The sequence below is a fragment of the Lissotriton helveticus genome, chromosome 2_1 (genome assembly GCF_964261635.1).
Source record: "Lissotriton helveticus chromosome 2_1, aLisHel1.1, whole genome shotgun sequence".
Classification (NCBI taxonomy): domain Eukaryota; kingdom Metazoa; phylum Chordata; class Amphibia; order Caudata; family Salamandridae; genus Lissotriton; species Lissotriton helveticus.
The window spans coordinates 881,464,618-881,482,239 of record NC_136059.1 but is presented as its reverse complement, the minus strand read 5'-3'; positions in this window follow the sequence as shown (position 1 = coordinate 881,482,239).

The window sequence follows — 17,622 nt, the reverse complement described above, 5'->3', positions numbered from 1 at the left end:
GGAGGATTTATGCCCTGACACTACCTGAAACAGCCACGTTACGTGAATATTTGGACAAATACCTGCCCTTAGGTTATATTCGACCATCCAGATCCCCGGCAGCATCTCCTCTATTTTTTATTCCTAAGGCAAACGGTGAAAAAAGGTGCTGCATAGACTACAGGGCGTTAAACGCCATCACCGTGAAGAACCAGTATCCATTGCCTTTGATCCCGGTGTTGCTGGAACAGGTCCGGGCAGCACGCATCTAGACAAAGCTGGATTTACGCGGAGCCTATCACCTTGTCCGCATCAGACGGGGTGATGAGTGGAAAACCGCATTTAAAACGCGGTACGGACTCTATGAGTACTTGGTGATGCCCTTTGGGCTCTGCAATGCCCCAGCCGCTTTTCAGTTTTTTCTGAATGAAGTCCTTCGTGAATACCTGGATCGACATGTGGTCGTCTATATAGATGACATCCTCATTTATTCAAATTCAACAGAAGAACACATCACGCACTTAAAAACAGTGTTACGAGCGCTACAAGACCATCACCTCTTTTGCAAAATCACCAAATGTGAATTTCACGTCACAACAGTGGAGTTCCTAGGAGTTATGCTTACTCCTTCAGGGCAAGTGATGGCGGAGAGGAAGGTCCAAGCGATTGTAGAGTGGCCCCGCCCCTCCAACGTCAAAGACATTCAGAGTCTGTTGGGGTTCGCCAACTTCTACAGGCGATTCATATCGGGCTTCTCCGGAATGGTGTCACCACTCACGAGACTTACGAGAAAGAACACCCCGTTCGTGTGGGATGAGGAAGCCCAACAAGCCTTTGACGCTCTCAAAACAGCATTTTCCTCCGCTCCTGTATTGACGCATGCCGATCCGGACATCCCGTTCATAGTAGAGGCCGATGCCTCTGAAATAGCACTGGGGGCCGAGTTATCACAAAAAGAGGAAACAACCGGCACCCTGCACCCGATTGCATACATGTCTCGGAAGCTCAGCCCTGCGGAAATCAATTATACCATCGCGGAGAAGGAGCTACTTGCCATTTGAGATGCTTTTATGGAATGGCGACACTGGTTAATGGGGGCTCGACACCAGATCACGGTTTATACAGATCATCGAAACCTTCAGTTTCTACGGGCTGCGAGACATCTTTCTCCCAGACAACTAAGATGGATGATGTTTTTTGAGGAGTTTCGTTTTGTGGTTACGTTCAGGCCTGGTACCAACAACAGGAAGGCGGATGCTCTAACACGAAGAGAGAATCTCTTGATACCATCGGAGAAACCCGTGCGGTCCATCATTGAACCTGCAAAAGTCATAGGAGTCACCCATACTGAGGACTTTTTGACTCGTGTGAAGAGGGGAGTGCAAACTTGTGTGTGGCGCACTTGGCTCAGACATCATCCGGAGTGGAAACCAAGACATGGCGTGCCGATGAGAGGAAAACAGGTTCTGGTACCCACGATCGTTCTACGAAAAACAGTGTTCTCTTGGTGTCATGAGGTACCGTGTGCCGGTCACATGGGGTTCGTCAAGACGTTGGAAAAAACCCAGAGACAATTCTGGTGGCCTTCCATAAGATTGGATTTGCGCAAATGGGTGACGGAGTGTGCCACTTGTAGTCAAATGAAATCAGACAGACAGAAACCTCAAGGATTGTTACAACCTCTGCCCACTCCAGAGAATCCGTGGGAGAGGTTCTCTGTCGACTTCATTGTGGGGCTTCCGAAAGACCAGGGCAAAACGGCCATTATAGTGGTAGTGGATTTTTTGACGAAAATGGGCCATTTCATAGCCTGTGCCCAGGTACCCACAGCAGGACAAATGGCACATCTACTTCTGGTGAACATAGTGCGATTACATGGCCTTCCCCGAGACATCGTGTCCGATCGCGGGGCACAGTTCACTGCGAGATTTTGGAAAACTTGGTGTTCGGCTTTACACATAACCACGTCTGTGTCCACCAGTTTCCATCCACAAACGGACGGACATGTGGTATATAAATAAATAATACCGGATCTAGGTTTTACTGGACATAGTAATAACAGATAGCTCAATAAATAAGAGTCAAGATTCGAGGTAGTAGGAGTTTGCAGGTTTAATACAGCATAAGGACAGGAACAGGACAACCTGCACGGGAACAGGATGGCAGCGCTGCCGGGGGCAGGATCAAGGGAAAGGATAACTTTTAATAACAATGCACAAGCATATATACTAAAACAGTTGCATTACAGTGAATACAGTAGGCGGAGCAGTGGGTGTGGTCAATAGCAGTCGCGAAAGATAAGGGTGAAAGTAGGTGTAACAGGAGGCGTATACATAGACATGTGATGTAAACGTAACGGAATATGTCATAAATGGGGCGGAAACATGGAGGGGGCTACCTAAGGAGCCGGGACCTCTAACCTAATGGTGCGCGCAAACTGACAATGACGTGTTACTAGGAGAAGCTGGGGGCTATGACTTCTGCGCTAGGAGCAGAGACTGAAGTCTGGAGAGTCAGGGCGACATGTACCTAACACTATCTAGTATCTGATGTTTAGAGAACATGTTGATATAAACTAAAAGTTATCGGGGTAAAGGCTAACAGACTCTAAGACTGGTGCATGCATTATTCTACATGTAGTGCGTAATGAAGAATATTAAATGACCATAAATACAGTATTTCTCTTACATGGAGACGTAAAGGCTAGACGATGACTGAAACTATTGATGCGATTCAGTAGCTTAGGAATGCAGAGAAGGAGGACTGGACTGATAACTAGAATCATAACATACTTTTGGCAGACTCGTAGGCAGAGCCAGGCTGAACCGGGCACTGTGAGGCAGGAAGTAAGTGAAGGGTCGAGGATACAGGTGGGGGCCGTATCGCTCCTCAGCGAGGGTTCAGGAGACAGGAGCTGAATCTGGTGTTCAGGCCCTTTTGAGGCCTAGAAACGGGGGACTTTACAATGAAATAACGTGCACACTGAGAAACGTGGCAACGTAGCTTTACATAGGCCTAATACTCGTAGCTTTCACGAGAACTGGAAACTGGCATACTAGAGATGGACACAACTGTAATTGCGTCTTTAATCAAACATGGGGGATGCATATGCATATTAATCATGCACACATAACATAGGATGGAGGACACGTAGGGACACAGAACATGGCAAAATTTACTTTTCCACAGACAGACGGAGAGACTGAACCAATCCTTAAAACAGTACCTCAGATGTTATGTGCAAGAAAGCAGCGATTCCTGGGTTGATTGGTTGTGGGTGGCAGAAATAGCATATAACAACACTCAACATGCATCCACCCTACACACCCCTTTCTTTTGTTCATATGGGCACCATCCCAGGTTCACCCCATTGTTGTTGCATTCTGATAACGTAAAGCTGCCGGAGGTGAGGGAACGGATGTTGCGTGTGCGCAGAATCCTTTTGAACGCACGCAAGAACCTTGTGAAGGCCAAAGCTAGTTACAAATGCCATGCAGACATGCACCGTAGACCAAATCCGGTGTATCGGAAGGGTGACCTGGTCTGGTTATCCACCAAACACATCAGATATAAGAAACACAGTGTGTTTAACCCGCGGTTCATAGGACCCTATCGGGTGGTTGAGCATGTGAATCCGGTGGCTGTGCGCCTGCGCTTGCCTGGGCAGCTGCGCATCCATCCGGTGTTCCACGTTTCCCTCCTAAAACCCTCCAGGAGTCCGGTTCGTAGGTCCCCTTTGCCTCTCTGGGTGCAACAGGATCAGGAGTATGAGGTGAGGTGCATTCGGGACGCTAGAAGGGTGAGGGGTCGCTTACAGTACCTTCTCTCCTGGAAGGGGTTTGGTCCGGAGGAGGATTCTTGGGAACCGGCGTCGGCTGTTCGAGCCCCCCGATTGGTGGCCCGGTTTCACGGCTTGTTTCCTGAAAAGCCGGGGGGGTGATGGCCCCTTTGTGAGGGGGGGTGTACTGTCATGTTCCGAGGCGCAGGACGATTACCGCCCGCCACAAACTACACTTCCCGGCATGCAGTGCGTACGTCACGCATTAACGTGAGCGGCGCGCGCATGCCAGGAAATAAAGGGCTGAGTCAGACGGCGGTGAAACGCCGATAATTCCGTCAATGCGGTGGCGTTTTCCTGGATTCTGAGGCTGGTAGCGGTAAGGGCGGCGGAGGTTCCCTAATGCGCCAGAACCGTGAGTAGTCAGGAGCTGTGAGGTGTGTGGCGTTGGTAGTTTCGATCCCAACGACACACCCACAGCCTGCTTGGTTCCTGGGAGTTTTTTCACTCAGCATTCTAAACAGTCCGGAGCGGCCGCCATCTTGTCTCTCGGTACGATCGAGATACAAGATGTGGTGAAAAACGAAGGGGGAAATTAAGGAAAGGGGGCAAGGTAGACCACTCCTGACCCCCTAGGATTGATGAGGGGGATATTAAAGTGCCCCGCGGGGCAAAAAATTAAAAAAAAAATTTTTTTGCGATTTTACGCCGTAGAGGCGCGTCCCGGTACGCGAACTGGGCAGCTCACCGGGCAGCTAACCGGGCAGCTAACCGGCAGCGTAGCTGTCAACATTGTAAACAGTCCGGAGCGGCCGCCATCTTGTCTCTCGGTAGATTCGAGAGACAAGATGTGGTGAAAAAAGAAGGGGGAAATGAAGGAAAGGGGGCAAGGTAAACCCCTCCTGATCCCCTAGGATTGATGAGGGGGATATTAAAGTCCCCCGCGATTTTTCGCGGTAGAGGCGCTTCCCGGTACGCGAACCGGGCAGCTAACCGGCAGCGTAACGGGAGTCCGCCATCTTGTGTTTTTGGAGCTTCCGGTTCGCGTACCGGGTAGCGTCCCGGTAAGCGTAACAAGGGGAAAACCAAGAGAAACAGTAAAAAAAAAATTAAGGGAATAGATTTCCAGCAAACTTGGCAAAATTGTAGGGACTGTTTGTTTGATGTGCCTTTGCAAGGCCTCAAGATATGTGCACGTGTGGATTTTGTCTAATTAAGGTTAAAAAAATATATATATATCTGTAAGCGTGCTCCGGCACGCTTACGTTACGGGTTTTGTTTGCGCTGCAGAGCCGATACGTCACGGTTATGCGACGCATCATGAGGCGTCTCACGTGGCTACGTGATACGTCACGTAATAAAGAATATATTTTACAGCTATAGATATTAGCTTTTAAAAAACCAATGAAATTCACTACAAAAACCATAGGTTATAGACCATATATAGTTAGGAATTTCCATTTACAAAACCTTGAAAATTCACTGAAAAAACCATAGGTTAGAGACCATATATAGTTAGCTGGACATTTTATTGACATAAAACCAATGAAATTCCATATATAGTTAGTTGCACTAACTATATATCGCGCACCCGCAAAACCCTAAAACACTACCCCCAGCATGACCCTACACTACGCAAACACTACAACACTATCCTAAACCCTAAAACACTACGCCCAGCATGACCCTACACTACGCAAACACTACAACACTACCCTAAACCCTAAAACACTAGCCCCAGCATGACCCTACACTACGCAAACACTACAACACAACCCTAAACCCTAAAACACTACCCCCAGCATGACCCTACACTACGCAAACACTACAACACTACCCTAAACCCTAAAACACTACCCCCAGCATGACCCTACACTACGCAAACACTACAACACAACCCTAAACCCTAAAACACTACCCCCAGCATGACCCTACACTAAACAACCACCACAACTCTACACTACACTAACACAACACTACACTACACAACACTACACTACACTACACAATCACTAACCCACGAAAAAATTAACACAAACCCACTTACCTCTCTCGTCATCGTGGTTTTCACAACGCAAATGCATTTACCACACATGCCTTTAAAACGTAATTCTTTGTAAAGGCATGCGCGATAAATGCACATGCGTTTTGAAAAAATGCGGGATAATGGTATGCGAGGTCAATGACCTTGCGGGATAATGGTATGCGGACTGAAAGTCTGCGGGATAAAAAATGCGGGAAAATGGCTGCAAACCATGATTAGCAGCAGACTTCCCTGGTGAGCACTAGCTTTACTACAGTGATCTAATGAGCAACTAGAGTGCTAACATTCAGAATTCATGGCAAATGTGTGACACATCTGAATGCCTTCTTGATAGAACCAAAGTAAACAAGCATTGAAAATGCAATAGATCTCGCCCTCGTTTAAGTTAAAGCCATTCTGTTTGTAATGAGGTGGCTTTTTAGCTTTGCTTTTATTAGTGTTTTTAAAACTTTCATGTAAATAACATGCATATGTATGCATATATGTATATGTATGCATGCATTTATATTTATATAGATATGCAGATTATATATGTTTATATATGTATATTACCTACTGGCGATAGCCAGTGGGTATATATAGTTAGGATTTTTTCTCTATGGGATTTCTGAAAATTCTATGTCTAATAACTTTGGCGTTTGTGGACGGAATTGGCTGAAATTTTCAGGAAAATGGCACATTTTGTTTCTGAGCAGCCCCTGAAAATTTGGGGGGGGTTTCGTCAAGGGGGGGCCGAGAAAAAAGGGGGTCCCAAAACGCGTTTTTCCCATTCATTTTTCCATAGGGCGGTTGGACTCACTTTTAGCTCGAACGGCTGAATAGATTTACATGAAACTTGGCAAAATTGTAGATATGGTTTGCCCGACGTACCTTTGCTATGTCTCAATATATGTGCTCCAGTGGATTTTGAGAAATTAATGTTTAAAAAAATATATATATCTGTGACAGCGCTCCGGTTAGCGCCCCGGTTCGCGTACCTGACGCGTAACGGAACTTCGCGAAGCGAAGCTGATTGGCTCTCCGGTGTCTGTCAACATTCTAAACAGTCCGGAGCGGCCGCCATCTTGTCTCTCGGTACGATCGAGAGACAAGATGTGGTGAAAAACGAAGGGGGAAATGAAGGAAAGGGGGCAAGGTAGACCACTCCTGACCCCCTAGGATTGATGAGGGGGATATTAAAGTGCCCCGCGGGGCAAAAAATAAAAAAAAAAAAATAATTTACGCCGTAGAGGCGCGTCCCGGTACGCGAACCGGGCAGCTCATCGGGCAGCTCACCGGGCAGCTAACCGGGCAGCTAACCGGCAGCGTAGCTGTCAACATTGTAAACAGTCCGGAGCGGCCGCCATCTTGTCTCTCGGTAGGTTCGAGAGAAAAGATGTGGTGAAAAAAGAAGGGGGAAATGAAGGAAAGGGGGCAAGGTAAACCCCTCCTGACCCCCTAGGATTGATGAGGGGGATATTAAAGTCCCCACGATTTTTCGCGGTAGAGGCGCTTCCCGGTACGCGAACCGGGCAGCTAACCGGCAGCGTAACGGGAGTCCGCCATCTTGTGTTTTTGGAGCGTCCGGTTCGCGTACCGGGTAGCGTCCCGGTAAGCGTAACAAGGGGAAAACCAAGAGAAACAGTAAAAAAAAAATTAAGGGAATAGATTTCCAGCAAACTTGGCAAAATTGTAGGGACTGTTTGTTTGATGTGCCTTTGCAAGGCCTCAAGATATGTGCACGTGTGGATTTTGTCTAATTAAGGTTAAAAAAATATATATATATCTGTAAGCGTGCTCCGGCACGCTTACGTTACGGGTTTTGTTTGCGCTGCAGAGCCGATACGTCACGGTTATGCGGCGCATCATGAGGCGTCTCACGTGGCTACGTGATACGTCACGTAATAAAGAATATATTTTACAGCTATAGATATTAGCTTTTAAAAAACCAATGAAATTCACTGAAAAAACCATAGGTTATAGACCATATATAGTTAGGAATTTGCATTTACAAAACCTTGAAAATTCACTGAAAAAACCATAGGTTAGAGACCATATATAGTTAGCTGGACATTTTATTGACATAAAACCAATGAAATTCCATATATAGTTAGTTGCACTAACTATATATCGCGCACCCGCAATCCACTGCTGATGATGTCACATATTACATTATTCATGACATGGTCAGTGACATCACTGATGACATCACTGATGACATCTCAAATGACATCACTGATGACATCACTGATGACATCTCAAATGACATCACTGATGACATCATGACACACCAATACCAGTTACTACATACGCCCTCACTGATTCCTACGTCTACACACACATTCACTCATTCACCCATACAATCACTCATACATACAGTCACTCATTATTACAACACTATCATATGCACTCATACACCTATGCAGACACTCACACACTGCCACTCATCCATGGAGTTACTCACACACCTAGTCAGTCCTGTAAAGAATCAATCACACTTCCATTTCCTCATCTATACAGTTAAACACAGAACACCATACTTCAGTGACATCACTGATGACATCACTGATGACATCTCAAATGACATCACTGATGACATCTCAAATGACATCACTGATGACATCATGACACACCAATACCAGTTACTACATACGCACTCACTGATTCCTATGTCTACACACACATTCACTCATTCACCCATACAATCACTCATACATACAGTCACTCATTATTACAACACTATCATATGCACTCATACACCTAGTCAGTCCTGTGAAGAATCAATCACACTTCGATTTCCTCATCTATACAGTTAAACACAGAACACCATACTTTTCACACATATACTAACACATACTTACTCTCTTATACAATCACTGATACAAGTACACATTGATATGCACAGAGTCACACACCTCCCAGCCAGCCACACACACACTCAGTCTTCCATACATCCACTCATTCTTCAATATGTAAAACATATTTAAACTTTACAAAAACACACAGACACTAGATGATGTCATCAGTGATGTCATTTGAGATGTCATCAGTGATGTCATCAGTGATGTCATTTGAGATGTCATCAGTGATGTCATCAGTGATGTCACTGACCATGTCATGAATGATGTAATATGTGACATCATCAGCAGTGGATTGCGGGTGCGCGATATATAGTTAGTGCAACTAACTATATATGGAATTTCATTGGTTTTATGTCAATAAAATGTCCAGCTAACTATATATGGTCTCTAACCTATGGTTTTTTCAGTGAATTTTCAAGGTTTTGTAAATGCAAATTCCTAACTATATATGGTCTATAACCTATGGTTTTTTCAGTGAATATATATATATATATATATATATATATATATATATATATATTACCTACTGGCGGTCGCCAGTAGGTAGTTATAGTTAGGACCTAGTTTCCATAGGAAATCCTCAACATTCTATTTGGATTAACTTTGGCCCTGGTGGATGAATCTTTGCGAATTTCTCAAAGAAGATGGCTCGGTCCGCTGCGCTCCTTCCCTGAAAGTTTGGGGGGGATTGGTGAAGTGGGGGCTGAGATAAAAGGGGGGTCCAAAAACGTGTTTTCTCCATGTTATTTTCCATAGGACGTTTAGACACGGCTACAGGTCGAACGGCTGAATGGATTTATAAGAAATTTGGCAAAACTGTAGAGTCCGGCTCGCAGATTACGCTTTTTTTGGAATGGTGTAAATCTGTTCAGTAGTTGCTGAGAAAATTAAACTTAAAGTCAATTATATATCTATAAGCGCGCACGGGTGCGCGCACTCAAGCGGCTGCGCGCAAGCTTAATTTTTTTTGTTGCTGCGTGACATCTGTTAACGTTCGATTCGAAGGAAATCAGGAAGTGTTGACCGCCATTTTGTCACTGCGAGTAAATATATTGTCATTTCAAAGCGTTGGAACATGGAAAGGGGAGAAGGTAGAGATTGTTTTGCTGCGTAGGTTCTCTCAGGGTGTGCAGTAAGGCCCTTAAACGCGAAAATATATATATTTTTTTTACAAAAAAAGTTGCGGGGTGCGCGCACCCGGGCGCGCACACCTATTTACAAGAGTGTGAAAATGGAGATAAATTAGAAGTTCGAGTGCTTTGATATAAGGTGGCTCTGAAAAGAGCCCTTGTGTTAATTGAGTTTTTTCTGCATTTATAAGTAAGTACCGATGCAGAGTCTGATGTTGCAGAGGAAGATTCTGTTTCCCTCATCCGTGAAATGAACACCATCTGTCCTATAGATGTCTTGCATGTGGTAACGCAAGTTGTTGTGGTAAATAGAACCCATGCTATAATCTCTGAGGAAAGTAGAAACAGATTTATTAACATGTCTCCTTGCTTTCTCAATTTGTGCACAATGTTGATTGGACCAATTCCATTTCTGTCTTTGGCATATATTGGAATATACCAAGGCAGTTCGAGGAAAAAGTGTCATCAATTGTCGAAAGGTGTCTTTTAGAAGCATTTCCAGACCTACCCCAGTCAATGTGCCTAGATCGTTCCCACCACAGTGCACAATTATAAGGTCTGGTTCTGGGAGATGCATAAAAGTTTTCACCAATGGTATTAATTGGTGACATCTTAATCCTCTTTGCCCAATCCACGTTATCTGCACATTTGGTAAATCAAGGTTGGAAATTCGTCTGCTTGCTGCATATTTTCCACTCCAGTGAATATAGCTGTGTCCTAAAAGCCAAACCTTCATTTTCAAGGCAGATGCACTCGTACTCCGATGGGTTCTGGAAGTGGAATGGCAGTTAGAAGCTGAAAGTCAGGATAAAAAAATGGATGAAGCTTGGTGTGGTTGAAAAACGAAAAATGATTGGTTGATTCTAATACGTGAAGATTGAAGACTACGTTGCATGTTAATGTTATGTAAAAGAAAAAGTAGTATTGGGTGTGAAAAAAATGACATGTAACAGAGCTGTGGATAGGCAGGTGTTTCTGGAGGGAAAACAGTGTTGTTAGTTTGCTGTAGAACGTTAAGATATGAACTTTTGACCTGTGCCTTCAGCCAGGTGCAGAATGAGGTGTTACCATGGAAACAGTCAGAGATGGCAGTGGGTGATGGGTGACTTTTATGTGACATTGAAAATATTGTGAGGGACAACCAACTGAAATGTAAATTTGAATACAAAATTTTGCGGGAGGAAATATGATTGGCTGAAGAGACATATATGAGTCTGTATTGACTGGATATCTGTGCCATTGAATTTTGGTTGCAGTGATAGCAGCATAATTGAGACTTCCGTCAAACGAATATCTATTTTGTGACTGTCACTGTTGTACATCGTACAAAGCATTGGTAAAGGTAAGTCTGTAACTGTTTGTTTTGTCATGTACCGTAAAATATGGTTTACTCACAAACAATGATTGATTTTCCTCATAGTTTGAAACTAAACTCATTTTTGGCTGTCATAATGTGTTGTATTTCTAAAACTATTTTTAATTTAAATGTGAAATATGAAGTATAAAATATGTTTAATATAAAGAGTAATTATTTGTGTGATTTTGAAGCCTTTATATATAATGAGAGAAGTTGTTTATGAAGTGAAAAAATGATATTAGCAGAGAGACAGATAATGAAGATAGAGAGAGAAATGGTAAATTACATGTGATACCGTCGTGAAAAAATGTTAATGGTTAATGAATTCGTAAACTTTCTGTCACACGACAAAATTAGAGTGCGGTTTCTGGACGCGGCCTGCATTGGTGGGTGTAGGGTGAGAGGGGCAGGTGGTTGAGTGAAATAAAATGAAAAGTTGGTATATTACATGTGATACCGTGTTGAAAAAGTGGTAATGCTTAATGAATTCTTAAACTTTCTGACAGACGACAAAATTACATTGTAGTTTGTGGCCGCGGCTTGCACTGGTGGGGTGAGAGGGGGAGGTGGTCGAGTAAAATAAAATGAAAAGTAAAATGCTAATGGTTAATGAATTCGTAAAGTTTCTGTCACACGACAAAATTAGAGTGCGGTTTCTGGACGCGGCCTGCATTGGTGGGTGTAGGGTGAGAGGGGCAGGTGGTTGAGTGAAATGAAATGAAAAGTTGGTATATTACATGTGATACCGTCTTGAAAAAGTGGTAATGTTTAATGAATTCTTAAAGTTTCTGTCAGACGACAAAATTATAGTGAGGTTTGTGGCCGCGGCCTGCATTGGTGGGCGTAGGGTGAGAAGGGCAGGTGGTCGAGTAAAATAAAATGAAAAGTTGGTACATTACATGTGATACCGTCTTGAAAAAGTGGTAATGCTTAATGAATTCTTAAACTTTCTGACAGACGACAAAAATACATTGTAGTTTGTGGCCGCGGCTTGTACTGGTGGGGTGAGAGGGGGAGGTGGTCGAGTAAAATAAAATGAAAAGTTCTGACCATGAGGTTGTACACAGATTTGTGCAGTAATTGTGTTCGTAAATTGAGGTACCAAACGGAGTATAAAAATATCTCTCTCACTCCTGCTGTTTGACTGCATCTTCATCTGCCTTCTGTTTTCCGTCTCCGTTGCCCTGTGTTATCTTATTGTGTGTGTGTCTGTCTGTGTCTGCCTTCAGTCCGGGCTGAGGAACTTTGCTGTGGAGGCACACACAGATAGTCGCATCAAAGTAGTTGGAACGTTTTCAAAAAACTATTTATATAATTGAAATGCTTTTTTGAAGCGCTAGTGAATGTTTTCTTTCAGAATTACCGCTCGGTTGCTTCCATAGAGCAGAGGGTATGTTGTATTTCACTACTTAGTGCCTCTGCATCTGCACTCTGTTCTCTGGTGGCTGGCGGAGAAGTGTTTGTTATTGTGGAGATTAAAGCGTGATAAGGAGTGAAATACGACATAGCGTCTGGTCTGTAGAAGCGTGGGAGCAGTGATTAACACTGAGAGAAGCGGAACTGCGACGGTGCTTGAGAAGAGTAATAAATTATTTTTTTACAGAGGTACAACTGTCTGCATGGTGCGCGACCTACTAAGAAAGGGTTCACGGGCTGTTATAGGCCTGTGGGTTCTAGTATGAGTAAATCAGGTCGACAAAAGAAAATATTAAGTTAGTACAGCTGAAGTTACGTGGAACACATGAATACTGTTTCAGTATACAATCATTTTAGTTGAGATTATGGATTAAAAGAGAGAACGTGTATATTTGAAATGTTTATTCAGAAATGCACTGTTTTCAAGGCAAGTTTCTAATCTAATACGAGTAGAGACATTGCAAAAAACAAAGTAAGCGGTATAGTCAGTAGTACATAGAATACAAACGGTATAGTTGATGAAAAATGAATATGGTTTTGCAAAATTAATTATACACTCTTATGAGGAAGTATATTATATTTTAATAAATGGAAGAAGGTCTCTGGCCTTTCAGTTTTGGAACGATACATGAAAATGCTAGTGGTTAGACATTATGTCTTTATCAATCAGCTCTCTGCATGCGAAGCACTATCACGTTTCTGTTATGCTATTGTGTAAGGGGAAAAAAATGCGCCAAAACGGACAAAATGGCGAGAGGTGCATGTATGTAATCAAAATATTTCAGTTTATGCTAAATTAAATGATCAGAGGTGTCTGAGGCGGAATTAAGCAGTTCAAATGCGAAATTGCGTTTACAGTTTTAAAAAGTTATTCTATATTTACACATTAATTAGGGTACATGTAGCATATATTAGCGAGTTTTGGTTCGAGTACGTTTGAAATAACATAAGATAAGATATACAATAGAATTGTTGAGATTAGACTTTAATAAAAAATAAAGTTCAAAATCGAGTAGGTGAAGAAAAAAAATTTAGTCCACATAAAAGATCAAAATTTAACCAGTAGGAAATCATAATGTCCACTGTTAGTAAAGCCAATAGGTCTGTTCATGTTAAGAAAATATCCAAGAAAACGTGAAAAATATAGGGAGGCAAAACGAAATGTGGACGTCAATGGCTTGCATAACAGTCAACCCAGGATTGTATAGGCAAAGTAGGCAGCAACTGCTTCTAACAAGAAGTCACTGTTATGATCCGAAAACATGTCAGCCATCCAATTGAAAAGAGGAAAGCAGCATTCATGATCTGTTATTACCGGAGCCTCTAGTACCATCAGAGGACAGCTCGGTGGATTTTCAATGTAGCTGTCTGTCAGGAAATCTTGCGCCGCTGCGAATATATCCCAATGACCCAGAACTCCTTGTATCGCTGCAAAGGCCATAATCCCTCCGTTGCAACAAAACTGTTCATGATCAATTAACGGATTCATGAGATGATTGTAATTCACTTCAGGAGGTACCAAGTTGCAGAGACATAAGTCCAGGGCCCACATGAAATCACAGCTCAGGCAACGAAATACAGGCTGCACACAGGTGAAATAGGAATATCGAAATGATAATCGATATGAAGTATTCAGAGTCGAGAGTGCTAAGATGCCGTAGTAGTCAAGCATCTTTTGGCGAAATAGTTCTATGTGTTCCGGCTTGTTTGCGAAGACAGGAGGGACATCCATTTTGAAATAAACGAGATGGGAACACAAACGTCGCAGCACTGGCAGTTCAACAGGAAGTCCACAGAAATAGGTCGTAGAGCATGGAGTGAAGAGTAGCAGAATGACTTGATATAATTTTTGGCAGTCCGGTCACTAAACCATTGCTTAGTAGTTATAAAAAAAATAGCCTGTCTTGAAGTGGAGGATGCGTTTAAAATTAAGGGAGTCACCTCAGTACATTGTAAAGGAAGGCCACTCTTTTATAAGGAATGGTGTTGTCTGTGAATATTAGCTAAGTGAAAGATATGTTCGTGAACAGATGCTACGCTAACTTGTTTTTGTGACAATAAGGCTGTTGTTCATGTCTTGTGATTCAAGGTCGGAATTTGCTGCCAGATGGAAATATCAAGGTTCACATGCGTGGGGTAGATAAACTACATTCTTAAAGGGAAGCAAATGCAGAGTGATTTTTACCGCGCAAGCTTTGTCGTTTAAAAAGTCATAGTGATTTTCATTATATGTACAAAATAATATCACTGATGAAGAATGAAAAAAAATCGTTATAATAATAGGCACTGGTGTATTTTTGGAAAGATATGCAACATTACAGGGATTCCACTTAAATAAGTCATGTAATTGAAAGTGCCTGCATGTGGACGACTAAATATATGTTTAGGCGTTTAATATGCAGCTTTGAAAAAAAACGTGCGTTAGTTTTAAAAATGAAATGTAAAGGTTTAGAGCAGGAGTTTCCAAAGCGGTCGTGGAGGGCTAGATGCATGGCAGATTAAAAAAATTACTACATGTTTTTCAATGGGGTTATCTTAAACATATGGGGGCATATTACCAAGCAATAGTGATAATTATCGCTATTGCTTGGTTAGAGACAAAAATGTACCGCTGCGCTGCGGCAATTTTTATCGCAGATAAACCTTGGTATTACCAAGGTTTATCGCAAATGCGATAAAAAACAGCCGCAATGCATGAATATCGCTGAAAAGTCAGCGATATTTATGCATTACCAAGCTAATGCTCTCAGCCATGTTATCCACCTCCCATTGGATAACATGGCTAAGAACTGCTCAGGGCAGGTGTTAGCTTTTGGAGATATTCGCGCCTAGCACGAATATCTTCAAAAGTTGGTAATAGGAGATAGCGATGTTAGCGACTGTTTCCAGTCGCTAACATCTTGGCACGCCCACTTTGCATGTCATTATTGATAAATATCACTGACATGCAAAGTGGGGCCCAAGATGGTCGCTATCTCCTACTAGCTGTTGCTAACTGGTGTTAGCGACAGCGAGGTAATAGGGAGATCATTTTATCTCCGCTTTCTTGGCTTTTAAAGCCAAACAAGCGGAGATAAACCCCCTTGATAATATGCCCCTCGTTTCTTTATCTACTGTGCAGTTTTTCTGCATGTTGCCTATTCTTTGATTTTTACTGTTGCTGTGTCTTATACATTTTCCTGGAGCGGGTATAGGGTCATGGCAGCCCTGGGCAGGGAGCGTAGGTAGGGGGCTCTGTAACAGGGGGTTTGGGCGGGGCGGAGCGTGCAGCCCACTGAAGAGGGGGGGTGGATCAAGGTGTTTGGAAGTGGAACAGACGCAGAGCACGCCAAATTCCTGCCATGGTCCGCTACGCAAATATGTATGCATCCTTAGAGGATTATTATATTAAGGATATATATTAATATGGTGGCTCCTGGGGTTTGGTGGTCCTGTGCAGGTGTACTGCTTGCATATGCCCATGGTTGGCCCTGTATTTTCTGTCTATGCACTTGTTCTCCGTCACATGGGCTTTTAGTTATGAAGGCCTTGTGTCGCTGGTGCATGAGTTTTAACATGGGAAAAAGTGATATATCTGTGGCGCAATGGTTTCATAAATGAGACATTTTGTATCTTATTGTAATGATAGAGAATCTTGGGGAATTTATCTGTTATGCTTGTTCTTTGCTATAATGGCTCTATGTTGTGTAAGAAATAAGTCTGTAATAAGTTAATTAAATTTTATTATTTTCTTTTTTACAGTGTTTGGTGCTGAAAAGCAACAACATGCCTTCTGAATTACAGAATTTGAGGAATTATATTCTTTTTTCAGGTGAGTTGGTATTTTTGCATAGGCAATTTTTTTGGGTGCACATGAAAATAATGAAGAAGATTTTTTTAAATGTTTGTAAAATTTCATTTTGGAATATGATTTTATCTTGAATTATTCACATGGGTTGTATCTGCTTATACTAGATATGTATTTTGAGATATTCTCCACTGACAGTTGAAATTATCTTTTAATGGGCTTGGTGCATGTGTTCTTTTTGATGGAGTTCAGATTTACGGATCATTGGAGTATAATTCTTTCATGTTTCCATTACTTAAATCTTGTGAAGTGCTCATGATTTTTGAAATCTTGTTGCATTATGTTTGGCAGTTTTTCTCCTTTATTTACAAAGAGGTATTATGATATGGTTCTAGGTGTGATGGGTATCTTTTCTGCATATCTGTGATTATACTATGTATAGGCATTGTTTTACATATTCATGCAGAGGTTTATTATGAGGTTGTTCTTCATGCTTAGTATGACATTTTGTATATGCTATGACTTTTACATGGTGAGTATGCTGTTGAAACATAAAAGGAACTGTCTCTGTTAAGTGAATGCTATGGTTTGTATAGTGTGAGCCTTCTCTTCACAGTGCATATAGTTTACATAGCTCTTTGTACTGGTGAACTGAAAAAATGGGTCTCTAAAAATAATTCTACAGATTATCAATATTTGTGATATCTAGAAAATCTAACAAGAAATTTTACAGTAAAATGTATTTTAACAACAGTAAATATTTAATGGAAAAAAAGATCAGTGTTAATGTTTAGGGTTATATTGCCAATTTCTTTTCAAAACAAGAGGAATGTGGTATCTTAAAATATATAGAGTTAATAAGTTAGAAATTATAAAAATATATGTAGTTTAAAAAATTAGTAAAGGTACTTTTAAGTTATACATTTATGAAAAAAAATATAATTTAGTCTCTATATTTTTTTTAAAGGATACAGAAGAATAAACTGAGTCTAGTTATGGAGAATTCCTCAGAAGAGAAACAAATTCATTTTGAAATCATTAACGAAGTGATGGAGGAAATTTTAGACGCAGTCTTTCAAGAGGAAATAGATGAAAAAAATTATTTTATGGACATGTCTTTAGACTCCGCTTACTTAGAGATGGTAGAAGGAGATGAGGACTTTGGACTTGAAGAAGTCCCTGATGATATAATGGTGGAAGTTCTACAAAATTATGAAGATTTCAATAAATAAAAAATTTTGGGATAGTAAAGCATTCTTGAAGACAGTTTTCTTGTCCTATTCGTCATTGA